The 17,593-nt window shown below is 38.2% G+C and overlaps 1 long non-coding RNA gene across 3 annotated transcripts in view; it reads right to left on the bottom strand.

Annotated features, from left to right (window-relative positions):
* LOC122687333 overlaps positions 1-17,593 on the bottom strand; it is a 245,194-nt gene that overhangs the window by 77,634 nt on the left and 149,967 nt on the right. Inside the window, exon 1 of one of the 3 annotated variants that reach the window (XR_006339119.1) lies at positions 3,563-3,660. The exons of the other annotated variants lie outside the window; for them this stretch is intronic. This is a non-coding gene — a long non-coding RNA (uncharacterized LOC122687333). Of the gene's footprint in view, positions 1-3,562; positions 3,661-17,593 lie in introns of those variants that run through there. 3 annotated transcript variants of the gene reach the window in all.

The raw sequence follows: 17,593 nt of genomic DNA on the forward strand, positions 1-17,593 counted from the left end.
TCAAATTAAAATAAAATATTTTTATTTTCATAAAGAATATGTAATATTTCCTACATTGAGTTTAAATTGTTACTTTATTTAAAAAAATAAAGCTTTATTAAATAAATAAAATGGAAAAGAGAAAGACTTCTAGACTCCAGGATAAAATGGCAGACTGAGAACATATTTATTTTCCTTTCCATGCTCTCAAAATGTTAGGAGATGTGTTCATAACCACAGTCAGGTTTGGAGGGAGAGGCAATCCATAGACCAGATATTTTGATGACAGATGAACTATGCAGGGCAGATGAAGCCATAGTTCAGAAAATGAAGAGAAGAACAGGTGTCAGCAATTGTAGAAACTGTTCTCCCTAGAGAAACTGTGTGAAGCCTGAAGCTAAAAATTGTCAAGCTTAGAGAGAAAGAAAGAATGATAGAGAAGCAACCAAAGGAAACAATTAAAAACTGTCCACATCACTGCAACTTGGCTCCTCCCAACAAACCCCCGTTCCCATGTGAATGGTGAATGACAGGTCTTGCATGTTCAGTGAGCATGAACCAGAGGGCTATTTTCTAAAGAAGCCAAATCAGTTGCTTAGGAACAGCAAGTATTCCATGTGTGGGATGTTGTCCCAAGATTAAAGTTGTCTTATTTTGTCTGAGGGAATCCTATGGAATGTATGCTTGCCTGCTTCTCATCTACATACCTTAAAATGAAATTTTTGTGTAGCCAATAACACCACATATGCATGCGCGCGCGCACACACACACACACACAAACACACACACACACACACACACACACGCTGAGCTCTGCCCTCCTGGATAAGGAAAATGTTTGGTGGATTGATAAAGAAACAAATACACAGCAGAAGGAACTTATAGCAACTTAACCTAATCAACATTGTATTTTATTCATAAAGACGAATGGAAACCTAATTATCATGAGACAAATGGGGAAAATCATCAGTACAAAGAAAACTATCAAGAAGAACATGCCAAATAGCTGATCCTGGATCCTGGAGAAAACACAGATAATAAGGAAAAAATGTGTGTGTGCAAATACACATAGATAATAAGAAACAGATAATAGTATATATACATATATACACACATACATATGTATGTATGTATCTTCAGTTCTGTTTGATAAGACAATAAACCCATGTAACAGGAATGAAATGCCATGAAAAGGAAATAGAGGCTATCTAAGAAGAATGCCTTAGAAATTAAACATATTATTACTGAAGTTGAAAGTTCAGTGGAAACACTGGCTGCTAAAGAAACCTCCTAAAATATAGAGCAAAAAGACAAAGAGATGGAAAATACAAAAGTGCCAATTCCTAACAAATAAAAGTTTCAGAAAGAAAGAACAAAGAAAATAGAGGGGAAAAATATGTAGGAATTCAAAATCCCAGAGTTAAAAAGAGATATGAGGCTTCCTATTCAAAGGTGTAACCAAATGCCAAACAATGAATTTTAAAAGACCTACACCTAGACACATAATCATGAAATTCTAAAAAAAAAAAAAAAAACCTGGAATGAAGACAAAATGCTAAGAGTCCAGAAAGAAAAATAAACTCAAGTTATAAGTTTCAGTGTACTAGACATTTCTTGTGTCCCTGCCCCTCAGCCACATCACAGTCCACTGCCTAAGTGTGATTTCAGCTGCATTTGGAGAATATATTCCATGGGAACCAGGACACAGCGCGCAGAGACAGCAGCCCGACTCAAGCACATATTGTGTCTTTTCTCTTTCTGCCAGTAAGTCTTTCCCAAGCCCGGGGAGCCCGTGTGCTCAAGCATAAACATATTCCAGACTACAAGATAGTTAACCCAGGACCAACCTTACCAGCAGAGGAGCTGGTAAATAAGTGATCCAGCTCCCTGTAGTTCCAGAGGATAATTCTAAGTGGCATTATATGTCATTCTCAAAAGATCTTAGTAGACTCAAGCCTCTGTGACCCACAGTAGTGACCTCATCAATGCACCCTAAGATTGTCTTTTTCTCCTTTTTTTGTCTCACTACTCTCCTCCCTCAGCTGTTTCCTGGGATCTCACTGCAAATAAATGGCCTGCACCCAAGTCCTTTACTCAGACTTAGTTTGGGGAAACATGAACTAAAATTTTGGGGCTCACATGCTGATGAGTGAGTAGTTCCAACAACCACAGCCAGACAGGAGCAAGGTAAGCATTACTACTAAGAAGAACTAAACTCTAAACTTTCTTGGCATTAGCTTTGGGACTATGCAATGGACAGAAGCTGGAAAAGTCTGCAGAAGACCATTAGGGAAACCAAGAAGGATCTCGAGGAAGCTGTTAGTGAAGGTTTAAATACAGTGATGAAAATGAAGAGCAAAGAAAAAGGGAATTTTTTATGCAGTGACAGAAAATTTGGCAATGCTGTCACCTGCATTAATGAGAGACTAGAAGGAGTACCCGGGGGAACTGTGAATGCCTGGGGAAATTTGAAGGCAAAATTTCAAACCTTAACTGGCTTCTTACCAGCTGCCTATGATATAAAAAGAGAAATAAAATAAAGGAAGAACTCTTTAAGTCTGTTTTAGTAGAATTTAAATGAAACATAAAGGGTCAAGCTTTAGGGGATCAAAAATAAGACTGTTTTTCATCTCTGGTCCCTTCAGAAAAAATTCTTATAATGTGAATTTCTTAAAAACAAAGATCAAGTCATATGGGAGTGTAAGTTCCTTGATACACTTCAGAAAGAACTAAGACAGTAACTGAAAGACAATTTCAGACAAAGGACCTTGTAGACCCTCTGTGTTAAACATGAAGGCTTCTAATAATCTGAAAGACATGGTCCACGGGGAACAAAAGATAGAGAAGAACCAGTCCCCAAAAGAGTCATGAGTGTTGCTGTTGTCCAAAGCAAGTTTCTCAGCATTGGTACTATTGACATATTGTGTAGACAATTCTTTGTTTAAGGGGGCAGGTTGTGCACTGGGACGTTTAGCGCTCTTAACTGCGGGATGTTAGCGCAGCCCTGGCCTCTACCAAGTAGTCACCAGCAGTATCCCTCCTTGCACTCTTGACAATAAAAGTTACTTCCAGACCTTCTAAATGTCACCTGGAGGGAGGAGATCATTTGAGAACCACTGATCTAAAGCACTGAAGTATAATTTGATACACATAACATCAACAAAGATTTTAAAAGAATGATATCAACTCGGGCTTCGAGGGAGAGAAACAGGACAAATTAAATGAAAATCTGTCTTTGGACATCTATATGGAAACCAGCCTAAGAAAACCAGTTAGTTGCAAACATGGGGTATTTCTATGGAAAGGGCAAGTCTCTCACCAAAAGCAGGGTTTATGGCCAGCCCCTTTGAATTTGGGTAGGCTGTGTGATTGCTTTGACTAATAAAATATAGTGCAATTATGCCATGCTAGGTTCCAGGTCATGGCCCCAAGAAATTGGCAGTTTTCACTTCCTGTCTCTTGGAAAACTTTTGAAACTCAGCTGCCATATATTAGATGCTTAAGACATATGGAAAGGCAACATGCAGGTGCATCAATCAATAGCCCCAGCTGAACACCAACACAATAATCATTAACTACTAACCATGTGTGTTAGCCATCTTGGACATCCAGGTCAATTGTGTCTTCTGATGCCAGTAGCAGCCTCTGACAGAAACGTAGGAGGGATCCCAAGGAAGAACCACCCAGCTAAGCCTAGTCAATACAAAAACCATAGCAAGAATAAGGCATTGGTATTTGAAGCCACTAAATTCTGCAGTGACTTATTATACAGCATTGGATAACCAGCAATCAAGGAAGAAGCTCTGGGTAATCACACTGACTTTTCAGAGATTAAGCATTTGGTTAATTTCCTCAAGCAATTTTGACCAGCTGAGTTGCTTGCCAAAGATGAGAAAAAACCTAGGAAGAGTCCTAGAGGAAAGAGGTAATGAATATCCATCACAACCTTGGAAGCAGTGATTACACTAGGGACGACAGTTTGTTTCACTAAAGACACTAAATGTGGAATCCTATAAAGATTTCAGCTGGTAACTACCTTGAAATATCAGAAACAGACTGAACTTAATGTGGAATGTCAGGAAATCTTTATACTGCAAGGAGTGAACCAGAGAATGCTGGTGCACTGGTCACACTCCATCAGTCCACATGTGATTTAATCCTGAGCTGCGGTGGACAGTTCCATGTGGAATCAAACATCTAACATCGACAGCATCACACATCATGCATGCATCTTTTGTATTTTGCCTCAAAATCTTCTCTGACACTGTAGGAACTTGGAAGAATTGACAGAACAAGTGGCAGCATTAAGCAGAAGGTTAATGCATCTAGAAAGAAACAACCAATGAGGAGTGGTAGCCTGCATATTAGTTTCCCAGCCTCCTCTTCTCCAGGTAGAAAAATCTAGGCAATGTTATGTACATTTTTCAGGAGATGCTGCAGGAATTGAGCCCTGTTGCTCTCAGTAGCTACTTTGAGAAAGTAAAAAGTGAAAGTACAGTCGCTCAGTCATGTCCAACTCTTTGGGACCCCATGGACTGTAGCCTACCAGGCTTCTCCGTCCATGGGATTCTCCAGGCAAGAGTACTGGAGTGGGTTGCCATTTCGTTCTCCAGGGGATCTTCCCAACCCAGGGATCGAACCCAGGTCTCTCGCATTGTGGGCAGACACTTTACCCTCTAATCCACCAGAGAAAATACCTGTAAATTAAATTTTCTTCCTTACCAAACTCACTTTCCTCCTCTGACTTCTGATACTTTCAGTGGATGACAAAATAAACTACCTGTAGCTAAGCCTTTCCCTTACATCCTGCTTTCATCAGGAACGGAAGAAATCAGATTGGTAGCAGACTCTTTTAATCAGCATCACTATGTACAAGGAACCTAGATTTCTGGGCCTAGCCTACTATCAAGCATGAAAGCAAAACATAGTTTCTAATGTGCAAAGACAGATATTTCTTACCTCCTATGCACCTCTCCTCAAAAAAAAAAAATTAAAGAGGTAATGCAGAAAATTTTTAAAGTATTCCGAGAAAGTTCTTCATCAGATTTGTGATTTGCAAGTATGTTCTCTCAATTTGGAATTTGTCTTTCATTATGACTTGCTTTTGAACAAGGATCTGAATACCTACTGCAAGATGTCTCTTGCAAGATTTTCATTCTCTTTGGTATAATATACGATTACACACCTTCTCTGTAGAGCTACTCAGAATATTTAATCTTGTAGTAGATTATGTGTATATAATCATTACATTATAGGAACCCTTTCTTCATTTGCCATTTTGAAACCCACCTACAAGCAAAGCACTATAAATTAATTTTAATTGAATTCTATTAATTACTGACTTAATAGAATAAAAATATTACAAACTGGAAAATATGGTAAACAAAATGATGGTTGTCTGGCTGGTTTAGTCGCTAAGTCGTGTCGGACTCTTGTGACGTCATGAGCTGTAGCCGGTCAGGCTCCTCTGTCCGTGGAATTCTCCAGGGAGAACACTGGAGTGGGTTGCCATATATGGTATACAAAAGTGAATAGTGAAGGTTGTGAGGGGTATATGAGAGTGATAAGAGGGTCTTTCATTTTAATTGTATTTATTTATTTTTAATTAAAAGGAACCTTAATTTTATCCTATTTCATAGTGATATATCTTCAAATAGTTCTAAAACTATGAAACAAAAAATAAAGACTTAAGTATCTTAGTAAACAGGATAATTGAAAGCAATAATATTGGTAGCAAAACTTAGGAGGCGATGAGAGATCAATGTTAGTAGACGTGAGTTAATTCCTCATCAAATGAAAATGTAATAGAATAGAATGTGCAGTCCCAAGACTGCACATAGACTCAATAGAAAAATATTAGCAATAATTTTTTATTTGATATATGATAGTTTTAAACTGCTCAAACTTCTATGTGCATGTATGAAATAAATATGCATATGTACATTTATATTAAAATATAATTCTATATTATGGGTAGTTAGCAGAGTGGAGGAAACTGGAACTTCCCCAGCAGTCCAGTGGTTAGAACTCTGGGCTCTCAGTGCAGGGGTTATAGGTTTCATCCCTCATCGGGGAACTAAGAGCTTGTATACCACGTGGTGTGGCCTCAATAAATAAATAAATAAAATTAAAAGTAGATTAAAAAATTTTTTTCCCAAAAAAGTAGTTTGAGAAAGTAAAAAAAAAAGGATAAGGAAACAGGAGTTTTGAGGGGAGAAACGCAGAGAAAAAATGCAAAGAAAGTGAAAGAAAGACAGGTCCAGGCAGAGGGAATAAAAGCAGTAGAGAAAAAAACTTGGACTGACAGAAACCCAGTGTACAAAGGAACATCAATGATGGAAACTGACTTCCATGGAATAATATTGTCAACTTGTGGCCTTTTAAGATATTACAAGTAGAGATTTTTCCAAAATTTTGAAAAACTGCAAAAATCTCATAAAATGTTGTGTGTCTGAAAAAGCAAGGATCCAACTTTCTTTCAAAGTGAAATGCCAATACTTTTGAGAGACAATTTTCAGTTACATGGGAAAAAAACAGAATATATCTTTTTATCTATTCCTTAAGAATCAAATGCTGGTGAGTTTACTTATTCAACCAGAGCATTTAAGTTATTCACAGAGGATACCATAATCAAACACTAGAGAATTCCTCTGAACACTCTGAACACTTGACTAGACTTTTTCTGCATAATTGTTGGGACAAGAGCTTTCGCGAATATCTCCTTTGTAACTGTTAGCAACAAATTCCACAAATACATCTCTGAGCTCATAAATACTTGCCATACCTCTGACAAGCACCTACCTCCCAAGCTTCAGTAGTCCTATCAGTGTGGGATAGGGAGAAAAAGAGACAACGATAACTTAATTTTACCATTTGAACTAAATAGTAAGTACCTTTTGAACCTAGAGTTGCAGAGTGGATTTGTGGTATGGGTTGGGAGGAACAGGTAAGGAGACGGGCTGATAGGGGAGAAAAGAAAAAGCCAAGAGCAGGTGCCACTAACGCTAATGCTATCAGTTCAGTTCAGTTCAGTCGCTCAGTTGTGTCCGACTCTTTGCGACCCCATGGACTGCAGCACAGCAGGTTTCCCTATCCATCATCAACTCCTGGAGCTTACTCAAACTCATGTCCATCGAGTCAGTGATGCCATCCAGCCATCTCATCCTCTGCCGTCCCCTTCTCCTCCCGCCTTCAATCTTTCCCAGCATCAGGGTCTTTTCCAGTGAATCAGTTCCTTGCATCAGGTGGCCCAAGTATTGAAGCTTCAGGTTCAGCATCAGTCCTTCCAATGAATATTCAGAACTAATTTCCTTTAGGATTGACTGGTCTGATCTCCTTACACTCCAAGGGACTCTCAAGAGTCTTCTCCAATACCACAGTTCAAAAGAATCAATTCTTTAGCACTCAGCTTTCTTTATGATCCAACTCTCACATCCATACATGACTCTGGAAAAACCATAGCTTTACCTTTGTCAATAATGGCGGTAGTGGTAAAGAACTCTTTTGCCAATGCAGGAGACACAAGAGATACAGGTTGGATCCCTGGGTCAGGAAGACCCCCTAGAGGAAGACATGCCAACCGACTCCATTATTCTTGTCTAGAGAATTCCATGGACAGAGGAGCCTAGTGGGTTTCAGCCCGTACAGTTGCAGAGTCAGACACGACTGAAGAGACTTATCACACACACACAGTACCTACCACATTTATTTGCCCATATATATGAAGGAATTATACATATCAATAAAGAAAAATATATGAATCCAATGTAAAATATCAAAAGATACAAATAGGCAGTTGATAGAAAACAAAAATCAACTACTAAATTTTATATTACAAATAGATGTACAATCAAGGTAGGAAAGAAGGAAGTAAAAATGAAAACCAACTATAGATATTACTTCACATTTCTGAAAATACTGTCTGAGAAATAACAATAAATGAGAATTTTCATAGTCCACTGATAGAAACAACTACTTTTAGAGTAACCGGCAATATCTAGCAATTCTAAAAATTTTATACCTACTATTCAGAAGGCATACTTATAAGAATAATAACCAGACAAATGATCACACATATTTATAAGGAGATATTCCAAAAAAATAAAATAGCAAAATCAATTAACAACTTAAATGTCTGCCAAAAGAACAGGCAAATGAATTTCAACATAATCATATATTAAAATATTAAACAACAATGAAAATGAATTCACAGCAACTGAATATTCAATATAGATAAAGCACAAATATTTGGAACAAAAACCTATATACTCAGTGATTCTATTTATACAGAGATGAAAACATGCAAATCAGACTATATACTATACATATATATATATCAAGCAAAACTATAAAGAAATAGATGAAAAATATTAAAATTAACTCAATGGTTTACTAGGAAATAAATTGATTCAAATATTTTTTCAGTTATTTATTTCTTAAATGGATAGTAAGAACATGCATGTTCCATACATGTAACTTATAAAATTCTGCATGCAATACTTCATTACTTAGATAAATGAATATAAAATCGGTATATATATTTTTTGCATGAGAATGAAAGCTGTGTAACAATGAAAAAAGTGGATGATTTGCCCTCAAAATCAATTTCAGTCTCACCTCTCTCTCTGCCTCTGAAATCTGGTCAACATCTTATTACTTGCTTGTTTTTAAATCTTGGTAAATTTTTTTTGTTTGTTTTTTAACCTCTTCAGGCCTGTTTAAGAAGACCTATGAAAGGACAAGATCAAAACATAGGCAAAGACTTTAGCTTTTGATGTAAGAAGATATTTCTTCTAAGGAAGAAAAAAAACAAATAATTTTGATACATGCAGTTTGAACTATCTAGTCTATTATTTTAAGCTTGCTGAGAAGAAAATACAATGAGAATGTCTTAAACAAATGGCTTGCATTATTCATTTCAGTATTATTTTCATTTTGTTGTAATGGACCGCATGTGTGATCATTATTTCTCATTTTCAAGGTCTGCAGTGAGTACTGCTAAGTCAGTTTGTGGATTTAAGTAGCAGGCCAACCACATCAAATACTGCTGGGGCACTAAGTAAATTGAGGAGACAAAAATGTCCATTTAGCTTGCCAACACGAAAGCCTCCTCTGACTTTGACAAAACAGTTTTGATAGAATGGTTGGGTGGGAAGCAAAGCTGGAGAAGAGCTGAAAAGCAAAAAGAAAGTGGATGAAAGTAGATTGAATAAGTTTAGCTATGGAAAAGCAAGAAAACGTGGAAGCTGGTAGCAGGAGGGCTGTGAGAGATTCAGGGAGGATTTCTTTTCCTTTTAATGGGAACTCAAAGAATATGTTTTGTACTGATCCAGTGGAGAGACAGAAGATGATGATATGGATGTCCCACAACTATTTCAGATTCAACATTTCAGACACTGAATCCACCATCGTCCTACCCCTTCCAACTCTCTCCAGTTAGCCTGCCCTGCTCTCATCCCTTAACCAATTTACAGAAGTCCCCCTTACTGCTACCTAAATTAAAAGTCATCCTAGACTGCTCCACCTCTAGCATTTTCCACATGCAATCCATCACTGGGTGATACAAAATTTATGTCCTAAATTATAAACGTCCTTCTCTTCCCCATCCTACTATCAATGTTCTGATTCAGACAACCACTGTCTCTCGGATGCACACTCTTCACAGCTTCTGGCTGATCACTCTGGCTCCAGTATTTCACTGTAATATCTCCTGTCTATATTGCTGCCTCTGTTGTTGTTTAGTCACTGAGTCACGTCTGACTCTTTTGCAGCTGGGTAGGGACTACAGCCTCCCACACTCCTCTGTACATGGAGTTTCCCAGGCAAGAATACTAGAGTGTACTGACATTTCCTTCTCCAATATTGCTGACAAGTCACTCTCTAACATACATGCCAATCATCTGCCTAAAATTCTGTGATGGTTTCCCAACAATAAAACCTAATTCCTAAGTTTAGTTTATTGGTCATACCATCACTGTTCTTAAGCAAGAGTCCTACTTATGAATGCTGGCTCATAATATATTACTTCAAATATTCAATTTTTGGCTAAAATTGCCCAATTTGACTTTACTATTACTCTTTAAAAATTCAGCTCAGCCTTGATCTCACCCTGGTAGATTTCCCCTCCTCACCTTCACTATTATGAACCCTTCCTCTACATCCCTATGGTAGGTAGAACTCTGAAGTGGTCCCTCAAGATTTTCTGCCCAATTCCCAGGACCATGAATTTGAAGAGAATTCATTCAAGCTCTGACCATGTTAATTAATAAAAAGGATTTTACAGAGGTAATTAAGCTTCTAATTAGTTGACCATGAGTTAATCAAAGGGGATATTATCCAGGTAGGATATATGAGCCTTTTAAAAGCAGAGTTTTCCCTGAATGGCAGTAGAAAAGGAAGTCAGAAAGATTCCAAGCATGAAGGATTCAATGCACCACTGCTGACCTGAAGATGGAAGGGGCCGCATGATAAAGAATACAGGAGAAAAAAGAGACACAGAAATACAGAACAGACTTTTGAACTCTGTGGGAGAATGTGAGGGTGGGATGTTTCAAAAGAACAGCATGTATACTATCTATGGTGAAACAGATCACCAGCCCAGGTGGGATGCATGAGACAAGTGCTCGGGCCTGGTGCACTGGGAAGACCCAGAGGAGTCGGGTGAAGAGGGAGGTGGGAGGGGGGATCGGGATGGGGAATAAGTGTAAATCTATGGCTGATTCATATCAATGTATGACAAAACCCACTGAAATGTTGTGAAGTAATTAGCCTCCAACTAATAAAAAAATTAAAAAAAAAAAAAAAAAAGAATACAGGAGAGGCTGCTGACTGACGGCCAACAAGGAAGCAAGAACTTCAGTACTGCAACGATAAGGAACTAGATTCTACTAGAAACTCGAATGAGAGTGAAAGTGGATTCACTAGACCTTCCATATAAGAGCCCAGGCTGGCTGTTACCTTGATTTTTGACCTGGTGAGACCCTAAGCAGAGAATCCAAGCAAGCCTGACCAGGTATCTGGACACTGGATAGAACTGGACACTGTTTTAAGTGTGCTAAGTTTGTGGAGATTTTTTATGTAGCAATTGAAACCTAATGAAACTCCAGTTATTCATCTGTGTTTGCGTTGGCTCCCTGGCATTTCTTATTTATGGTGCTCTCTCCCCAGTTAGTTTGTGAGCTGCTTGGGATGGAAATCATCTTTAAACGATGTTTGTATTCCCAACATCTAGCATTTGGTTCAGTTCAGTTGCTCAGTCGTGTCTGACTCTTTGCAGCCCCATGCATAGTAATTGACATATAGGGTAGGAGATGGTCAGCAAGCAGATACTGAGTATCTTAGGGGAACGTTACTGTATCAGTTGAGTCCTGTGAGAAGCAAACACTGAGAAAGAGTTATGAGCATGAGGAATATGTGGAGGTGGGGAGGGATTCAGGCTTATGAAGCTAAACGAGAGAAGGTGAATTGATCATGGAAATATTCAGACATCCATGCATATATGAAAAAGTCATGACCAACTCTTAGCAATGAGTCTGGAGCTCCAGACCAATATGCAGCCTTTAGAGGAGTGCCATGTTGGGCAGAAATGACCAGGCCCAGTACCTCAATCTACTCCATCGTGGGTCAGGGGCTGCCTAGGGAAAGCATTCCTTGGCCTGAAGGTTGAGGTGGGTCCTGATGGTGACAAAACTAGAAGTGTCAGTTAACTGTTCCTCTTGCAAGTGAACAGTAAGTTTTTTCCAGGAGGAAGATCCAAACATACTCCACAGCTACCATTCTCTATGAAAGATGACTCTCTCTGAAGTGAAACATGAAATAAGCTCTACTCATCAAAGTGGAACTATGAGGTTTTCTTCCAGAAAGAATGCAATAAAGAAAGGACTCCAAAATAATAGTATTCTAAAATTTAGTTAAGAATCAATCCACTATTTTACAATAAAAGTTGCAATGATTACACTTGCTCCTGATATTGATGATTGTGTTTTTCTCAAAGCAGAGAATTATTAGTCAATTATAACTTTCTCAAGGTTTTGGTGAAGAAAAATATTTTCACCTCAAGGGCATATCTTCAGCTCAGAGAAAATTTTGTTTTAATAAACACCAGTGATAACTTTTAAAGGAGTTTAGTTTTCTTAGCATTGTTAAAATGAAAAGAGAAAACTCTGTTTTCTTATATGATTCTGTCTGAAATCACATACCTTTGTTCTTACACTGTTTTTCTTATTTGTTTCAACAGTTCTTATTCAGAATTAAATAGGTGTGAATTCTAAGCAAAACTATTCAAAGCTTCTATTATCATTTCACAAGTGCCAAGAAGAACAAGACATTGCTCTTTTTTTAAAGAGGACTGAATATTTCAGAGACAAAGAGGTCTGGCAATATACTAGAGGAAGAGTTATTTTCAAACACAGCTGACAAATCATGTTCTTGGACAATTCACATGTTTGAAAGTATCGACTTCACATCAGGGGAAATGTGACAATTAAGAATATATTTTTCCCAAATATTCTACATTTTTATTTATGTATATGAGTATAAAAATTCCCATTGCAAAATGTTCTCAGAAATATAGTTTTAGATTTAATTATACCAAATGACATTTTCCTAACCATAAGGCTGGATGACACTTAATGTCTTTTGATGCCCTTAATGATACCGGTTTTCTCTTAAATCTCCAAGATCTGCCTTGGGGATTGGGACACATTCTAATTGGGATGTTGAGGTTTAACTGTATCATATTATGTTCAAATATATGAACATAAAGTTTTAGAGACATTTGTTAGATTAACACAATTTTTAGAGGTGTAATAATTCTAAGAAAAATCTACCTTTAGTGTCATTTACAAGAATTCATTCTAATTCTGACTGAAATTTCCTACTCTCTTACTAATAAGCAAAAAATGCACACCAAAAAAATATAAAAACATCAATTTAAAGAAAAAAAATATCTTTTCCGCATCCATAATCAACAGTAAAGACAGAAGCCCAGAGCTCTGTGAGTCTGTGACAAGAACTCTCAACTGCCCTTCCATAAACCACATGTTCTTAATCTTTTTCCATTCCACCCCTGGATGACCAGTCAGTCTTTTCATCCCTCAAATTTTAGCATCTCCTTCTGTGTGCTCACTTTTCAGCTGATGGGCTTATTTATTGTTACTTGGAAGAGTAAGGTTATCAGGGGGGGTTTTCACGTACCGTGATTTCCACGTCTATCAGCTGCCCGCATTTGAGCCCTTATAGGCGCACTGCCTTCCCGTTGCTGCAGATGAACAGTCTTACTTAGCTCCTCTCTGGGCAGAACTTCCAGTGAAGCACTAGCTCCCAAGAAAATTATTCACACTGTAACACAAACTCAGTGTTTTATTTGCACCTTTTTTAAGGCATCTTGATCTCACAACCCTTCTGGAAAAGACTCTTTTCAATGGGAAAACTCCTAAGAGCATATTCCCCCTATCTGCCTTCTCTCCTCTTTTCCTCTCCAGACTCTTGTTACCACCATACCAAAATGGCTCTTGTGAAGGTTAGCATTGCTAAATCAAATAATCAATTTGCAGATCTTACCCTATATGCAATATCTTGTCATTGCTGACATATTCTCAGACACCTTCTTCACTTCTTTTTTAGGGCATTCCTCTTTCTTGGTTCTCCTCCCATCACACTAGCTGCCTCCTCTTGGTCTTTTTGCCATTTCCTCTTTATCTCCCATGTTGCTAATGTTGAAGTACCCAGGTCTCAAGGCCTTGGATAATATCTCCTCTTCTATCTATACACATTTCTTAAAATATCTGATCTATTTTTGAGGCTATAAATTATACCTCCTATCCTGATCTCTCTTATAAAATTCGAGACTGTTATGTCCAACTGCTTACTCCCAACCCACACTTAGATAGCTAATAGGAATCTCAAATGTACCATGTATAAACTGAATTCTGACCTCATCACTTCTTGAAAATTGATCTTTCCTAAATCTTCCCCAGTTTCAGTCCATGGCAACCTCATTTTTCTACATATGTCAAAAAAACCTGGAGTAACTTTGATTCTTCCTTTTTTTATACTCTCCATTAACCCATCAGCAAACCCTGTTGACTCTACCTTCAAAATACATTCAGGATCTGCCATTTTTCCCACTTCAATTGCTACTCTCCTAGTGCAAAGCTACCAACATCTCTCCACTGAGTTACTTCAATAGACTTAACTAGTCAGCCTGCATCCACTCTTGAACCCCTGCAACTTATTCTCAACCTAAGAAAAATCATATTTCTTCTCTGGTCAAAACCCTACAATAGTTTCCCATCTCACTTCTATCTACAAGGGTGCTCCAGAGAAACCAAATCAATAAAACAGAACAAATTATATTGAGAATATAAAGAGATTTCTTTAGGGTTATGATGGAGGCTGACAAGTCTGAAGTCTACAGGGTAGTCTAGCAGGCTAGAAACTCAGACAGGAGTTGATGTTGAAGCCATGAGGCTGGCTTTCTTCTCTCAGGAAACCTCAAGTTTTGTTCTTATGGACTTTCATTTGATTGAATGAAGTCTGCCACATTACCAAGGACAAACTCCTTTAAAATCAAGATTATAGGTGCCAGAGGCATCTACAAAATACTTGGACAACATCTAAATTAGAGTTTGATTAAATATCTAGGTACTATAGCCTAACCAAGTTGACACATGAAACTAATAATCACATCAATCAAAGCCAAAAATCCTTAATATTGCCTTAAAAGCCCTGTGTACTCCATTGCTGTGTTAGCTCTGACTTTCTTTTCACTCTTTCTCTCTAATTCACTCTGCTCAGCCACTTTGGTCTCCTTGCAAGGTCTCAAGCTCATCAAGTACATTCTTTCTTTAGAAACATTGTTGTTCCTACTGAAATATTCTTCCCCAAAGATTTAAAAGGCATCTCTTCACTTTGTTCATATTTTGCTCAAACATCACTTCCCTCTGTTGCTTTCCTGATCTATTATTTTCTATATAGCATTCATCACAATCTGACATACAATGCACTTTTGTGCTTATTTATTTATCATGTATTCATCATGTATCTCTCCCCATTAAGATAAACTCCAGTAAGGCAGGGATCTTTATTATATTCACTGAGGACAGTGTCTGAAATATAATAAGTATTAAATAACCCCTTTTGAATTAATTAAAAAAAAAAAACACATCATAGGAATTTCCCTAATGATTACATTGAAGTTTTTCCAGTGAGTGCAGTGAAAGCGACTGGAGTGTAGATTTATAAGCCTGAGCGCTAATGTGGCTCTATCACATACCTTACTTCCTCCCTGATAAATCACTTCCCTACTCCAGGACAGACTGCCCCAACAGCCAAACAAGTGAACTGAATTAGGTTCCTTCCAACCGAGAAATCTCACCTTGTTTCTTTCCTCTATATCTTATTTAAATAGGACTTCAAGAAATACTACAGGTCAAGGAGTTGGAAAAGTCTATACATCTCTCATAAGGGGATTGCCCCCTACTTGAAGCATAGATGATATAAATTAAGATCTACATGGTATGGGGACCTATTTATGCCAGTCAACTAAAAACACTTTCCAGACGCCACCTAACCCCACTGCAATGTTATAAACACGTATTTCCATAATGGCCTGCACACTTGGAGGGTCTACTACATACTTCAGAAGCTGAAGATAGATGCTGAAGGCCCACCTCTTCATAAAGACACCACTTCTTCTTCCTCCAAACCTGAAAACATTCTGCTCTTCTGATTTATATTTTAGTTCCCCTGCCTCAAGATCCCTAAGCACCTACTGTCTTTCTGGAATAAAGCAGCAGTTACATATAAGTAGTCGCTTTGCTTAGAGCTGTCCCAAAGCCTTCTGAATCCCATCATCATGGCCCTGCAGGTGCAAGAAGCCCTGCCCTTCTTTATGGAAAGTAGCAACCAGTGTCACTAGTTGGCAGTTTCAGCAATCTTCAGTGACCCCATTTTTCTCTCTCCCTCTCTCTCATTCAGACACAGAATTATGAGCATTCATTGTCCGTAAGATTTTAAATCAATGCAGTCAATACTTTACAATTCTGAACCACAATCAATAAAAGTGGCTTGTACAACACTGCAGTGCATCTTCTTTTGCCTGGGAAACTTTCCTTTCTTATAAGAGAGAGAAAATGAAGAATCTTACACAATCAATAACTCAGATGTTGAGTCTCCCTAATCCTTCCAACACGAGAAAAGGAGCCATGTCAGTTATAATCATAGTATGAATTTTTACAGGGGTTTACTTTCACTAGCTTAATAATAGATTCAATTTTTAAACTTCCCAGAAAAAAAGACTCAAAGCTAAGATTCAAAAGTTCAGCTTAATTCTAACTGCAGTCGCAGGCACAAGTAAATTGGTGCTAATGCAAAAGAAATACACAGAGAGCAATTAAAGGGAAAATCTAAGAATGAACATAGCCGCAAAACGCTTTAATTGAAGTTAATCTCACATTAAAGAAAACCATTATATGAACAAGGCAAATTAAAACAGTTATTAACAATGCAGATGTGCTTGACAAGCCAGCCTCAGCCTTTCAGGCAATGGAGACCAGTCCTGTGAACTCCTGCCTCTCTATCTCCATCACACCATTAAGGAAAAAAAAAAGTAAAAATGTATATTTTCAGTTTGAAAGAATACACTGATAATTCTAAATTAGTTTTCACTCTCACCCTTCAAACTTACATAGATGGGATTAGCAAATTTCAGGCCCTAGAGAAATATTTTATTTTAATTGGAGGAAAATTGCTTTACAATGCTGTATTGCTTTCTGCTGCACAATAATGTGAATCAAGATATATTTTTAATGCTGAAAACTAACTCACCTCTCTCTAGTGGGCTTCCCTCATAGCTCAGTTGGTAAAGAATCCGCCTGCAATGCAGGAGACCCCGGTTTGATTCCTGGGTCAGGAAGATCCGCTGGAGAAGGGATAGGCTACCCACTCCAGTATTCTTGGGCTTCCCTTGGGGCTCAGCTGATAAAGAATCCTCCTGCAATGCAGGAAACCTGGGTTTGATCCCTGGGTTGGGAAGATCCCCTGGAGGAGAGAAAGGCCACCCACTCCAGTATTCCAGCCTGGAGAATTCCATGGACTGTATAGTCCATGGGGTCACAAAGAGTTGGACATGACTGAGCAACGTTCACTTCACTCTCTCTAGTGCCTAAAATGCCCCCAACACTATTGCAAATTCCTGGCCATTTTTGGATGCCCACTAAAATCAAGACTTTGTCCAAGACCCATGACATACATTATTTCAGCTCAGTACTGTAAAGACACTGCAAGGTAGGCATTATTATTCATATGTTTTGGATTAGATACTTAGGTTCAGAAAGGTTAGGACAATTTACCTATGGCTATACAGCTAATTAGTGAGAAAGCTCAAATGCAAACTTTGGCCTATCAGAATTCACAACTGATGCTCTTTATACTGCTCTGCAAAAAAATGAGTTTCAGTTGAGATTCAGTGACAGGGTAGCTTTAAAAAAAGAAAGAACTACGGGACGCTGGGACTCTCAGGGAAGGACCACAGCTGCAAAGCCTCTCACCTCCTTTTGCAGATTCCAGGAAAGCAGCGCCCAGGCCCTGCTGAGGGCACAGTGAGATTGGCAAG

This window comes from Cervus elaphus, chromosome 31 (genome assembly GCF_910594005.1).
Source record: "Cervus elaphus chromosome 31, mCerEla1.1, whole genome shotgun sequence".
NCBI lineage: Eukaryota > Metazoa > Chordata > Mammalia > Artiodactyla > Cervidae > Cervus > Cervus elaphus.